General features: G+C 47.2%; 1 protein-coding gene across 5 annotated transcripts in view; it reads left to right on the top strand.

Moving 5' to 3' along the window:
* Positions 1-12,796: 12,796 nt before the first annotated feature.
* Positions 12,797-15,051, top strand: part of SPOP (speckle type BTB/POZ protein) — a 70,151-nt gene continuing 67,896 nt past the window's right edge. For all 5 annotated transcript variants that reach the window (XM_059907522.1, XM_059907523.1, XM_059907521.1 and 2 more), the window contains exon 1: positions 12,797-12,997. The gene's annotated coding sequence lies outside the window, so the exon portion shown is untranslated. The remainder of the gene's footprint in view (positions 12,998-15,051) is intronic.

Consider the following 15,051-nt stretch of genomic DNA (forward strand, 5'->3'; position numbering starts at 1 on the left):
TCGAACATTCTGAGAGAGTCTAAAACAACATCTGCCTGACCTTCTGCCTTCCCTCTGCAGGGTCAAGAGGAGAGCAGGCTGTGGGGCCAGAAGGCTTTCCTCTAAGGGCTGCGGGAGGGAGACAGACTCGGCACCTCTGCTCCAAGGTCTGCTCCCAGGATGTTCAGGCCGAGGCTTTCATCACCCAGCTCAGAGCACCCAGAATTTATCCTGGAAGAACCTCCCCCTACTGGTGAAAGCTAATTCCTGACAGGCACAGTCCTCAGACTGGGGACCAGGGTGCTATGCCTGCCATGGCAAGAAGGCTGGAAAGGAGAACAAAGAGGGTCTTGGAACGGGGAGCGATTTCATCCGGTGCCTTCCACTCGGCTGAGGCGCAAGTCTACAAGGGCTGGTGGGTTTTCTGTCCAGATATGCCCGACTCGTTGTTATTTCTGGGAGAGGTGGAAGAGGGAAGAGGTTCAAGGCATCCTCCGAGGGAGGGGACAGAATATTTCTTCCTGCCCACTTCTGTGTTTTGTCATGGTGTGTGGGTGGCCAGAGCTAGCAGAAGCATCATGTTTCAGCTTAGGGGCTGACTAGACACCATTTCTTCCTACTCAGGACCCTGGAACTGCCACATTCAGACCATAGCCCTAGAGGGAACGTCACTCTTACACGAAGGCTGAGAACTCCCTGAAATGTTAATGTAAAAATGTGTGTGTAACACAGGTGCTCACACATATGTCAAGCTAGTAGGTTGGTTTTGCTGTGAAAAGGGTCCACAGCTCTCTTTAGATTCTCTTAGGGGTCCATACACAGGGTCCACTGTAATCATGGGCTCATTTAATGGAAACTGATTTCCCAAATAGAGTTATTGTATAACTGGGCAACACTGCAAAATATGAGAAAGCATCATCTCCAGCTCTGTTTAGATGGAGGGGTGAGATTGAGTTTGCAGAGAAACCCAAGGAAGGTAACGCATCCGATTTCATTTCTAGTTTTCTCCTGGCCCCTCCAACACACTTTATCTAAGGTTGTCAGGTTTAGCAAATAAAAATACAAGATGCCCAGCTAAATTTGAGTTCCAGATAAACAGCACATACTTGTTGAGTATAAGTATGTCCCATGCAATATTTGAGACATATTTATACCAAACAATTGTGTCTTGTTTATCTGAAATTCAGATTTAGCTGGTGTTCTGTATTTATCGGGCAACACAGTTTGTGGCATTAGTCATTGTCACCCGTTCTCATGGGCCCCTCTTTTTCTAGGAAAGGAAGGCACTCTCAGATGTATCACCACTTGCAATTCTGTGCCCAGGGCTTCCAGGTACTTTTTGTTCAGGGCCAAACGTTTTGTAATTTCCCTCTTGGCCAGGGGGAGATGCAAGCCCAGACCTAGTCAGCAGGGGGCACCATTTTCTTAAAATAGATCCCCAGTGGCATTTCAAGGGCCTCAGAAAGGGGAATATTGAGTTGAAGTTTCTATTTGCTGCTTCTGTCTTCCCTCTGTAGCTTCCCATTTCTCCCCACCCCACCACCCTGCCAGAGTCATCTGTGTGAAACAAGAATCTGATCCTGTCACTTCACTCCTTAAATCACTTCCAAGATTCCGTGGTTACCTTCCTAATACACTCTAAAAAGCCCTTCGGGATCCCATGGGAGTCTTTTCCTGGCTTCAACTCCTGCTGCTTCCACCCTACCTCATCCCACCCTCCTCACACTTCCGGCACCCGACCCCCACCCCTATTCACCACCAACTATTTGCAGCTTCCCACTATACTATTCACTGTCACGCTTTTGCACCCACAGTTCCCTTTGCTTGGAATTCCCTTTTCCACCTGATGCTTCTAGCGACTCCATTCATTCAACACATTTCACAAGTGTGCATTGAGATCGGCCCTGTACCAGGCACTCTGCTGTGGGCTGGAGATACTTGGAGGAGGGAACCGACTGGAGCCTTTCCCTTATGCATCTGACGATGGGGGCAGGGGAGAAACAGTGTACAAGTCATCAAATCAACAAAGTACTTAGACTTAGTTCAAGGGATAACTGATCTGACTCCCTTGAGCAGAGCTGATGGTTCCCTCCTTTGGGTCTTCTGATGGCTTTTCATTCTAAGGGTCCCAAATTCTAACACGTGCACGATGGTGGTAGCGAACGTGGATGAACGAAAAGAACCAGTTTAACTCAACAGGGAAGTGGGTGAGGTGGGGGGTGGGTATGTGGCCTATGACACTGAGAGCACATCCCAGCTAAAGGGGACAGTGGTGTTTTACCTCCTCCAGATTATTGCCAGATCTGTTATTTCAAAAACGGATGGAAATATTGATTTTTATGTGAACTCTGACAATTTTTTGAATTCCTTGCCAGCTAAACTAAACGTGTCTACAAGTCAGATTTGGCCTATGGCCACCGGTTTGCCACCTCTCATATTGCAACACTATATCACTGTCTTGTGTCTGATTAGTATTTACATATATTTTCTCCCCCAAGACTGTGTCTGTGTGTCTTTAGCCCCTAACAGTGACTGGCACAGGGTAGGTGCCAGTCAGACATCAATAAATGTTTGTGGAAGGGTGGAAAGAAGGGAGGGAGAATGAGGCAAACTGGGTACAACAGTTTGTTGATGGAAGTTCTTATTCCCACTGCTTTGGGCATGGGATGGATGGAACAAGAAAGCCTGAAACAATTTATTGCTGAGTGTGCATGTGTTCATGAGTGTGAGTTCCCACGTTAGCAGGTGTGACAGCTGGAAAATGTGTCTAAGAACTATCGGCTCCTTTCTCAGTGAGCTCCCAAGCCATCCCACCTCATTCTCGGCGGATGAGGGGGAGGAGAAGAATGCAGGGCTCAGGGTGGACTCCTGGCTTCCTTCCAGGACCCGTAGTCGCTGGCACAGGGATCAGAAAGCGCTTATAGAGGCTTTTGGCACCAACTGATACATCCTCAGGGGAAGGCGTCTGGCAGCTGCTGCCACCCACTGCCTACCCGCTAGAGTGCCCGCTGCATAGCAAGCAGTTGTGGGGGTCAAAGTAAATGCTCTCTCTTCTCACTTGTCCAAAGTGAGACCATCAAAATGACCCTTCACCCTGCATTGGGGAGATCAAAACTCCCAAGTTGAAGAGAAGGGTGAGGATGGCTCAGACTCCCCATCACAGCCCCCAGAGACAGAGCGGGGGCTCGACCCCTGGAGCAGTCTGCTGATTCTGCTAATGGTATGCTGTCCTTTTTATCAAGAGAGGGTTCTGCCTTGTGCCCACACAAGGGAGCATTCTTGCTGCCCCAATGAATAAGGACATATCTTCAGAAAATAGATATCTGAGGCTCAGAAAATATATTTTGTCTGATTTACAGGAGAAGTAACCAGATCAAGCAGGAATCAGAACTTCCATCTTGGCCCTGAAATCTCTTGTGAGACCTGAAAAACGTGATTTTCCGAAGCAGAGAGGGTGGAGGGTGGAGGGTGGAGGGGCAGCCTGAAGTACATTGGAGTCACCCTTTAAGCGGGATTATGGAAATTTCTGTCGCGTGATTCTCTCTCTGGTGAGAGGTATCTTGAAAGCCAAAGATGCGTCGTCCAGCCTCCAGTGTGCCTCTTGCTCCCTACCAGCGCTTGGCCAGCCAGAAGCTTTGAAGCAAGACTTTCCAGGAAGCAATCTCTCCCACAGGCAGTGCTGACTCAGCCCAGACTCCAAGCTCTCAGGCTGGTCCCCGGCCCAGAGTAGCCAGCAGGGGCAGAGACGCACAGGGGGCTGTGATCCTGGGCTGTGTGGGTGCTGCTGGGAAGGGGAGATCAGGATGCAAGACAGTGGGGCATGGACCCTGAATTGTTTAGGCTTTTGCTAAGGGAAAGGGGAGGAGACTCAAATAGTGGCTCGAGTCCTCCGAGTTCCAGCATCCTTTGACAAAAACTATCTTTCCTAAATTTCCAGAGGCAGGGATGGTGGCCAATTTAGTACCTTGAATCTGGGAGTGAGAACATTCCTTGTCTCATTTCTAATCTGCCGTGGGGGGTGTGACTGACCATCTCTCTGGGGCCTCCACCTGACTCTCCAACATCCCCTTTCCCCAAAGGACCCCCCTTGGATTAAAGGGAAATGTGTGCTCCCTCCCTCCTCTTCACTTTACAAATTAGCTATGGTTCCTCCCATCTCTGCTGCTCCCTGTTTCCCTCCTGCTGCCTTCCTCCTTCAGTCCTTCATGTCATTTTCCTCTCTCCATACTCCTCCCTTCTCTCTCTCTCTCAATCTCCCCCAGTTCTGACAGCGAATCCTTTCCCTGGCACAGGCCCTCGACTTGCTTGCCAGCTCTGCTGGGTTACTCTTCTCATTTCTGTAGCTTCTGTCCAATTATCTCTCTGGCCAAGCTCATCGGGAGCCCTCTCCTCTGGCCACGCGCCTCCTTCCTTCCTGCTGCTAGCAATGCTATCACCCACGATTCATTCCCATTTGGGAATGGGGGTAGAAAGCTGGTTTGAATAAACCGGGAGGTGTCTGGCAATCTAGTCTGTGTTCTTCTCTGAAGGCCCCAGCAGAGTTAAGCAAACCTGAAGGAAGAGGACACCATTTCCTAGACCATCAAGGGCTGCAGGATCTAGTTCTAACGAATGGGGGATCAAAAGCTTTTTAGAGTCAGCCAGTCCAGAAAAACAAGGGCCCAGTGACCGGGAGGACTGGAAGTCTTGCCACAGAAAACAAAGCTGTGACTCAAAGACATCACGTAGATGCTTTCTTGCTCATCCACGTTCCTGAGTTTAATGTCGTTGGCTTGGGAATTAACTTTGAGACTTTTCCAACATAGATAAAAATAGAGCTCATAAATGCCATCACTGGCACTTTCCGATAAGGTGGCCTTTTAAGGGAAGACTGGGCTCCCAGTGGATGCGGTGAGTCAAGGAGCCTCTCAAGCAGATGTTCAGGGTTCTCACAGGCTGCCGACCAGCCTGTGGCCAAACAGAGGATGCAGGAGGAGGAAGCTCCTGGAGGCTTCTGTGCCTGAAACGACAGGATCCAAGTTCCTGAAAGGAATGTTTGTTTCACTAGTTAATTCATTTATTCATCACACAAGCATTTATCTGAATACCTATTACATGCTAGGAATGCTTCCCTGTGCTGTAAACACAATAGAGAGAGAGAGAGAGAGAAGAAAAAGGGGAAATCCCTACCCCCAAAGAGCTTGCCATCTAGTGAGGGACAGAGAGGGAATCAGGCAACCACGATACAGGGGTTGCAGTGAGAGGAGAAATATGGGAAGACCTAGCTCAGGGCTAGGGGACATGCACAGCTTCCTGGAGGAACAGATGGATGAATTGAAGCTGGAGAATCAGCAGAGAATTAACCAGGAGAAGGTGAGGGTAGGGGCAGGGAAAGCTGCGGAGAAGACTGTTCTGGGAAGAGATAACAGTATGTGCAAAAAGAGAGAACTTGGTTTACTCAGGGAATTGAAAGTAGTTCTTTGTATGACAGGAAACCTTATTGCTAGGTGCGGTGGGAAGCATAAGAGACCACCTGGAGACTAAGGCATAGGTCACTGGTAAAGAGCCTTTCACCTCTATTAAGGAGTATGGTTTTTATATTGAGGGCAGTGAAGGGTGGAATGCAAAGAAGTGACTCCATCAGATTGACTTTTTAGAAATCTCACTCGGGCTGCAGAGCAGACATGAACTGGAAGGGTGAAGACCAGAGGTTGGGAGCCCAGGAAAGGAGGCTGCTGCAATCCCAGAAAGGACTGGGGAGGTGTCAGTGAAGACAGAAGGAAGTAGGCAGAACTGGGAGATAACTAAAGCATGGAATCGTCAGAACTTGGTGTTGAATTAGAAGTGGGATTGAGGAGTCAAGGATACTTTCCTGTTCCCAGGCTTGAGCTACTTGGTGAGACAAGAGAGCACTGGAGGAGAATCAGGTTTTACATCTGCTGAATGTTAGGTGCCTATGGTCCATCCAACTGAAGATATCAGGTGGATAGTTGGATATGGAAGTGGCGCTCAAGAGAAAGACCTGGCTCAAGATAGATTTGGAATATTCTTTAGCAGATGAATGGCAGTAGAGCAGTGAGAATAAAGGAGCCATCTCAAGGCAAGAGAGGACAGTGTGAAGAGGAGAGGAACTGAACACAATCCAAGGAAAGCTGATATTCAAAGGATGGCCAAAGGAAGAGCCTGTAAAGGAGACTGAGAAGGAGTAGCCAGAGAGGTAGAAGGAAAAACCAGGAGTAATGGTGGTCTGCTGCTGGCCCCCAGCATTCATTTCCTCCTTCTGCCAAGAGGGCCCTGAATTTCCTTTGGGGAATTCACTCCTCCCCTGTTCTCAGTCCTGTGGTTTGGCTCATAGGGGAGACATGCTGGCTGGCTCTTCCTAACCCTCCTGACCCACTCCCCACAGCCCTCCCACTTACTCTGTGTACTCCAGCCACACTAATTTTCCTTGAGTTTCTCAAAAACTCCATGTTCTCTCTGGCCTTAGGATCTTTATCTGCCTGGTCTGCTTTCCTTCCTCATTCCCCTTCTCCATGCTCTTTGCCTACTAACCTTCCTTTCATGCTTCCAACCTTCTTGGACATTCCAGACAAGTCTAGGGTTTTCTGTGGTACATTCATTCATTCAGTATGTACTAAGCACCTTCTGTCCATGTGTCAGCACCGTGCTGAATGCTGGGACATTATGGAGAGCAAAACAAACAAACAGGCTGGAGCCAACAATTGATTAGGAGATATTGATAATAAACAAGTAAATACACAAGACAATTACAAATTATTGTTAGTGTTGTAAAGGAAGTAAACAGAGTACCAAGATACCAAGAAGGTCCTTATTTTGGATAAAGCAAGTGGTCAGAGAAGGTTCTCTGAGGCTGTGAAAATTAAACTGAGACCTGAAATAAGAGGCAGAACCAGCCAATGTGAAGAGTTTAGGGGAAAATTGTTCAAGGTAGGGGGAATAGTAACCACAAATGCTCATGGCGGGAAAGAGCTTGATGGGCTCTAGGAATTGATAGATGGCCAGTGTGGCTGAAATGAAGATGGGGAAGAAAAGAGCAACGGGGGACATAGTTGAATATGAGACTCTTAAAAGCAGTGGTACAGGGCTTCCCTGGTGGCGCAGTGGTTGAGAATCTGCCTGCCAATGCAAGAGACACGGGTTCGAGCCCTGGTCTGGGAAGATCCCACATGCCGCAGAGCAACTAGGCCCATGAGCCACAACTACTGAGCCTGCGCAACTGGAGCCTGTGCTCCGCAACAAGAGAGGCCGCGATAGTGAGAGGCCCGCGCACCGCGATGAAGAGTGGTCCCCGCTTGCCACAACTAGAGAAAGCCCTCGCACAGAAACGAAGACCCAACACAGCCAAAAATAAATAAATAAATTAATTAATTAAAATGGAAAAATGAGAAAGAGGCTCTCCCACACGAGTCACAGATGCAGATTTTAAATGTGAGTTAAAAAAAAAAAAAAGCAGTGGTACAAAGTTTGGGTTTTATTCTTGGTACAATGGGAAGCTATTCAAAGTTTTTAAGCAGGGGTGCAGCATGATCTGACTTAAGTTTTAATTAGATTGCCCTGGTTGCTGAGTGAAGAATAGATTGAGGGACAGCAAAGAATTAGGAAGACCAGTTAGGACCCTCTCGCTGTGGTTCAGGCAAAGGAGGATGTTGGCTAGAACTTGAAAGGGACTGGGGTGATGGAGAGAAGTGGATGGATTCAAGGGATACTTTGAAACTAGAATTTATGGGAATTCCTGATGGATTAGAGGTAAGGTATTAGGGGAGAAGAGGACTCAAGGATGGTGCCCAATTTCTGGCCTGAATGAGTGGACAGAGAACCAGACTGGCTTGGCTTGGACTGCCCCAGCCCCCTTTGCTGCTCCCCTCTTCCTTGGAACCCCTGAGGCAAATCTTCAGAAGCCCAGAGCTTGAGAGTCAAACACTGTTCAAAAACCACTGGGCTGGAGAATCAGTATGGTCCCTTCCGGTTTTGAAATTTAAAAATTCCAAACTGAAAACTCTTTGTGAATAGGGACACTATTTCTATTTCTATTGATTTCTCCTGTAGTTACCTCCGTAGAGCTCTGTACCTGGGGAGCATTCAGTAAGTGCTACTTGACTGTTCATTTGGGCACAGACCTTCCATAATTGAATTTTAGATTAAATTCCCTTTTAAAAATATGATTCTAATGTAGAATAAACTTTCAGTTGAAATCAATTCACCTTGATAAAGTAGAGCCATGGCAAGGATAATCTAAAATTGTAAAATCCGATATAATTTCTCTTTGAGTGGAGGCAGAGAAAAAAAAATGTTTTTCCTAAACAACTTATCTACATTTAGGTAAATGTTATTTTAGGGCAAATACCAACAGGTAGTGGATCAAGCCCATTCAGAATAGGGCCAAGAAACCACTGAAAATAATTCATAACAGTGAATATAATCCATTTTTTGGTAATATATTCTCTCTTGAAAGCAAATATTGACCCTCTAAAACTTATTTTGAAACAATGACTTTAGGTAATTCTTAGAACCATTTTAAAGATGAACAAGATGGAGGTGGAGCTGTGTGGCCAGTCCAGGACAAAAGTCAAGGACAAGGTGGACTCAAACTTGCCATTTCCTCTCTTCTCTTTCCCACTGCTTCTCCTCTGCTTGATACTCCACGCTTCAGACATGATCTTTCCCAACCATTTCTCCAGGTGAAAAACTCAGAACTTCAATATCTATAAGCACATTGATCAAATCCTCAGATAAGCACACCATTCCAAGCCTTTTATAAAAGAGGGAAGTAAAGTAACAGAATGTCTTTTATATGCCAAGCACTTTTGAACAAACATGTCATTTGATGCTGCTTATTACCCTATGATGAATGCCCTGTTTCAAGGATGAGGTGGGAGGGTTGGTGGTCCAGCATCTGACCCCCTTCCTGTTTGGGATGAGTACCCTGCTGCGGACAGCGTCAGTGAGAAGGAGTGCTGAACGTTACACCGTGGGCACCATGGCAGCGAGACCTTTCTTCGTTTCCCTCCTCACCGCCCCTCCCCCCCCTCCCCCATGGTGGTCAGGGCCCAGGATGTGGTCTAGGATTAGTCAACAGGGCGCTGCTGCATGGGCTTTGGGTTTGCAGCCTGAGGCACACAGATGGAAGGAAGATTAAACGTCCTTTTGCAACGGCAGCAGCAGGAGCCATGTGTCTGGTGGTGGCACTTCGTGGCAGTGCCCAGCGGTTGGACCTCCTGGCCAGAAGGTCCTACTAAAGAAGGTTGTTGTTTTTCCTCCACTAGCCCTTGGTTTCTGCAGAATTTCCAAGACCGATTCTTCAGCTCCTGACAATTCTGGGAGCCAGAGATAGTTCTTCAGTAAATTCCAGTTGGGGCTGATAGAGCCAGCGTTGGGGCAGTTCTTGCAACCAGAAACCTGACTGATCTGTGAGGAAACAGACCCTGAGATCAAGGAGCTTGTTCAGGGACCCTGGCTAGCGAGTGTCAGTGTTCTGGCCGAGAAGCCCGTGCTGCTTTCTTTGATTCCATGCTTCCTGAAGAATTCTAAAGAAGGGCGTAAAGGAAAGGAGCAAGGATGGCACACTGATTAGAGTGAGGCTTGAAGATCAGCAGGCATGTGAACATTTACCCCCAAATCCACATTCAGTAACAGATCCGTAAATAAGTGGGGTCTATTCTATTCTGTGTAGAGGGACTGTGCTATGTTCATATATTATTTCAGTTAATCCTCACAACATTATGATATGGTGAGCATTATTTTCTCCATTGTTCATATGGAAAAACAGGCTCAGCGAGGTTGGTCCAAGTTTATATATAGAAAGCGATAGTGCTGGGTTTGAACTTGAGTCTCCGAGGCGGCTGGAGCTCATTCATTAAGCCACAGCTGCTTCACTATGAAATTTAATCAATCAATAAATGTTTAATCGCTGCCAGTTTTCTACTAACCCCATCACAGCCCTAGCACAACCTCATCAGTGTGTTCTTGTTGGTATGCTTCCTTGAGTGTGGTCTTACATCTGTACCCCAGGGGGTGTCATCTGTCACTTTAGACAGGACCATGCCCCTACTAAGGATCGTCCTTCCTGAATTTCCACCTCCTATCCAGGCACTCATCTTCTATTCATTCCTGCCTGCCTCTACCTCCCCTACACCACCTTCAGGGGAAACCATGCCTTTGCTTATTGGACTGTAAAATGGAGCTGAAGATCCTCATTGGCAGAATAAATACCAGACGTCTAGGGGTCTTTGGGACAGATTCCTTGCCCAGACCTGGCTCATGATGGCCAAAGAACACTTTGTCATTTGTGCTTTGGATTAAGAAAACAAGTTCTGTATGTTTCCTACCGTGACAAAGAGCAGTGAGTTGAATTGGTGCCATTGTAAGCTTGATTGTTGTTGCATAGATAAAAGCCTCATTAAGTCCCTCCTGAGGGGAGAGAAGATGGGGTTTCTTGCTTGTTGTGGTTACAACAACAAAACAGTAAATGGAGGAAATAATTAAATAACTGCACTTTCCCCCCCAGACCTCATCAAGAGGCTGGGTGAGTTTTTAATTAGTGCTGCGTTTTCGATAAATCCGTATCTGTACATGGTACTGATTCTTTCCTGGATAAGGAAAGATAATAATGAGAATCCTATTTTTCAGCCCCACACTAAAGGGATGCCTAGTGTATTTAATCATGCTGTAGAAATCCTGGCAGCTTTCTCTGAGCCCAGCCTCTGCTCTAATTACATTTCTAGATTTTAGTAAATTGAAAGGGAAAATGTAGGAACAAAATAATTAAAACTGAAGAGGAAGTGCATATTAAAAAGGAGAAGCTGTTTAAAATTCTTCCACACAGTGCTTCCAAGGACATCTACAGTCGTTTAATCAGATCCACGCCAAATCAAAGTCCTTTGTACAGAGGCTGGTGGGATCACATCTCAGGTGGGCGGTATGGTCCCCACAGTAGAATGGGAGCCTCATCACACCAGGCTACAGATGGAGAAAGGACTCTTATGTCCTTCTAGCTCTCTGGAGATTCAGGGCCAGCCTGGACAAGCTGCTGGCGCAGACTCACCAGCTCTGAGGAGTCACTTCCCAGGTCCCAGGCAGAATCTGACTAAACTGTAATGATTAGCCCCAATTGTAAGGTAGCTAAAGTATGTTGTCCGTGCCTCCAGTTTCCTCCTTCTGCACCCCTTCCCACCTCCATGCTCCTCCCTCCAAGCAGTACCCCTTTTCTTTCTTCCCTGTCATCCCGTGAAATCTGAAGTCAAAAGAACAGGAACTGAACAGTTTCAGTGACACTAGGAATCAGTTACTTGTAACTGGTTACTGGGTTGCCTGTGGGGCACTCTGATGCTTCCCAAGGACCAAAAACCTCGCTGGCTTCAGCTAACAGAATGAAATATTTGTTGATGATGATGAGTGGAATCTAATTGGAAAGTTTCAGGCACCAGCCTAATAGGTGACGAAAGTGCTTCTTGTTTTAAGTGGGGCAGGCACAGTAACCACATCATTGTTGAATTTAGGATCTCCATTTCTTGATCATTTTGGCTGAAATATGGGTTGAGCAAGCTTAAGGAGTTTAGAGTGTTTTGTCCGTCATTCCTAGGACATTTTAAGCTGTGGAATTTAGGGTGTGCTTGCGTATTTGAAAGTGGAAGGCAGCCTGGCACTGTCACAGCCTCCCCTGTGGCTTTGCTCATGGGCTCCCAGCTTTCCCTGCTGAACAGACTCACCAGCCACCTGGAGCCAGGATGCATGTGGCAGGAGACAGTCCCACAGAAGCAGAGCTTCCGGTAGCTATCCCCAAGGCAGGGCCCACACTTTGTCACCCCACCACCCATAGATTCATCTGGTTGCTCTTTTGGATACAATGCCTTCTCGTGCATTTGTGTGCGTGTCTACGTAATGATACAATCTCAGTATGGAAAAGAGACAACGCCTGTTCCAGATTATTTGTCTTGATTCAGTAAGAATAATTTTTTAAAGTTGAAGCTAAAGGAAAGCATTGTAACAATAACAAATATCCCATTACTGACATTATTACTCTTACGTAATAACGTGGAGATGACTTTTTTCTCCCAGGGCCAAGATGCTCTGAGACTTTCTTTTTTTTTGGCCGCACTGCACGGCATGTGGGATCTTAGTTCCCCGACCAGGGATTGAACCCATGCCCCTTGCAGTGGAAGCGTGGAGTCCTAACCACTGGCCCACCAGGGAAATCCCTGATACTTTTTTCTTTTACTCAACTCAGGAATCAACGATAGCCCTTGGGGAGCTAGGATGTAAGACCAGCTGGGGACCCAGGTGTCCAAGACAATAAATTGTCACTGAATCAGTTTCCTTTCAGTTAAGCCACCTATATGCCTGCCTTCCCTCAAAAGAACGGTCCTTCTCCTTTCTGTTTCCAAATGCTCAGTTTTATGTTACTTAAAAGAGTCTCTAACATCATCATAAAGTCTAAAAAATATTTTACTGACAGTTGGTTAGAAAAAAATGAGGTAAAGTCGTTAGTGATCCACACCCTGCTTGCAAGTATAAGTTGCTGTTGTTAAATGCCTTTGTTGTTACGGCCACCCCACTCCCACTCTATTTGGTCCTCGCACCTCTGCGAAGCCTGCCGCGCCCTACACGCGACCCCCTCCGAGTTCCCGCCTCTTTCTTCTCAGGCCCCTCCTTCCCCGCAAATCCTCGGGCACTGGTGAGAACCGGGACGCATGCGCACTAGGGGAGGTAGGCGGAGCCTTGAAGCAGAGGGAGGAGGGGCATGAGAACCCAGAGAGGGGAGGGGAGGGGAGGGGAGTAGAGGGGGCGGAGGCCGCGCGGGGTGGGGCCCGGCGGGTACGCGCTCGCTGCGTCGACGTGCTGACGCCATTGACGCCCCGGCTGGTGTGTTTCGGGGTGTGTGTGTGTGTGTGTGTGCGCGCGCGCGCGCGCTCCGAGTGTGTGTGTATTTGTGTATCGGCGGTTCCGCAGGTCCCGGATGTTGCGGACAGTATGAGGCGAGTGCAGGGGGACGGGGACCAGCAGCTGTCGCCGCCGCTCTCAGGTGAGTGGGGGGGAGGAGAGTCGAGGAAGAGGGTTGTCCTGTCGGAGTGGGGGGGGCGTCTCCCTTAAGGGGTGACTGACCCCCCCCCACTCCCGCCCCCCCACCCCCCCCCGCCGCACATAACTCTTCTCTGCCCCATTTCCCACATGCCGGGTTACGTGGCCCGCGAATGCCAGAGCCTAATCAACCGTAAACGCGCCCCCGCCTTCGGCCCCCCCATAATTTTCCCAGCCCCATCCCCCTTGCCAAATAGTGAGCTGTCGCCTGCGGCGAGATGGGTGACTGCGCATGCGCGAGTGTGAACGAGCCCGGGGTGCTTGTTCGCTGCCCTCGGGGCGCATGCGCATCGCTGTGTTGCAGCGACCTGCGGGATAAAGAGACCCTTGACCACGCGCCTGCCTTCTTCCCGGGCAGTGGGCTAGACTTGGTGCCAGATAGTGAGCTTGTTGCTTTTATCCAGAAGGGAGAATTTAAATTATTTGAGGGAGTTTATGACAAAGCACCGTTCGCATCTTGTGTTGTCCTAGAGACTCCCAGGCTACAAACGCCTCCCAGAGCCAACATGCCCCACGCTGACACTTCTTTTGAAACTGTCACTGCAACTTCTAGTTTTAGTATTATTTTTCTTTCCTCGGATACTCCCATTGTCATGTTGTATCTTTAATGCAAACTTCCCCTAAATTTAGGAGTAGGTGCCCCAACCCATTCAATTATTCTGGCAGGGGATTTTGGTAGCTTTTCTAAGGAGGACTAGGGTCATAAAAAAGAAAGTAAGGGGAGTTTTCGTTTAGTAAAATTATTTATTATTCTCACAGAACTAGATAAAGAGCGAAGGGTATAAGGCTTAGAGTAGTAATTGTAAATCAAGACGTCAGGGTTCTCTCATCTCCAGCCCTCCTACTTTGTGTGACCTATTTGCCTCTTTTTTGGTAGAAGATCTTCCTTAGCGCTTTCGTTTTAGCTGTACATTATTGATGCTGTGAACAGCACATGAAAACACAAGCAATCTGAAACTACTGGTGGACAATAAATTACCCAGTGGAAGTTTTAATTTTAAGTAACAAGAGTGGTGTTTCTTTCACATTTGCAAATAACAAAGAGCAATTTTTAAAAGTTAACTTTAAGGTACAGTAATATTTCAGTGTTCTAGAACCTGGGTTTTCCGTTGGCAGATTATACGTGGTCCCTTAATTTGCTCCTTCCTGTGTTGCCGCTGCTTTGGATACTTGCTGCTTCTTACCTCTGCCATCAGAACAGAGTGAGGAGTTAATAAACTCTTACAAGCAAAAGGTTTGCTGAATAGCATTGAAATGAATAACTAAATTGTTGGGTGTGTGTGTGTGCACATTTTCTGTGTTTTTCAGTTGTCTTTGCCAACCTTGTCTCCTATCTGGATAACTTAGGAATGGGACATATTATTAGTGAGCCTTATTTTCTCTTCTCTTTCCTTTGTGTTCTTTCTTTGGTATTCGCCTCTCAAGGCTTTTTTTTTTTTTTTTTTTTTTTTTGCTGCCATTCTTAACTCCAGGACCTTATGTTCTTCGGCCTTAAAGTATATATATATTTTTTTCACTTCCCCATTTAACTCTGGCCTTCTCGTGGTTCAGCTGTCTTTTGTGCTGTTTTCTGTTGCCATGGTTACAGCTGGAGCCAAGAGAGGACACAGAGGAAGCACAGGAATTTGGGGGGCATATATCTTCTTGTGTCCTGTGAAAGAGCTGGAGACTCATCTTTTTTTTCCTTGTGTGAAGACTGAGGAGTGTAAGTTATTGTGACAGCTTCACACTTAGGCTGGGGGTGGTTGGTGTCCATTTGGTACTTTGGGACTTCTCCTTTTAGAGCTCTTCATAGTGGTTAGTTTGGTGCTTGGAGATGTTTAATGTTGGCTATGTCCAGACTTCCATCAGGTAGTTTGGTAAAATCTTGAAGTAAAGCTATGGAGGTAATAAATGTCCATTTCTCTTCTCAATAGGCTTCTGTCCTGCAGGATGCTTTGTTTTTATCTGGTTGAATTTACTGAAGTCTCATGTAAAATTTTCATGGTATGAAGACAT

Source organism: Balaenoptera ricei, chromosome 20, assembly GCF_028023285.1.
Source record: "Balaenoptera ricei isolate mBalRic1 chromosome 20, mBalRic1.hap2, whole genome shotgun sequence".
NCBI classification, from domain to species: Eukaryota; Metazoa; Chordata; class Mammalia; order Artiodactyla; family Balaenopteridae; genus Balaenoptera; species Balaenoptera ricei.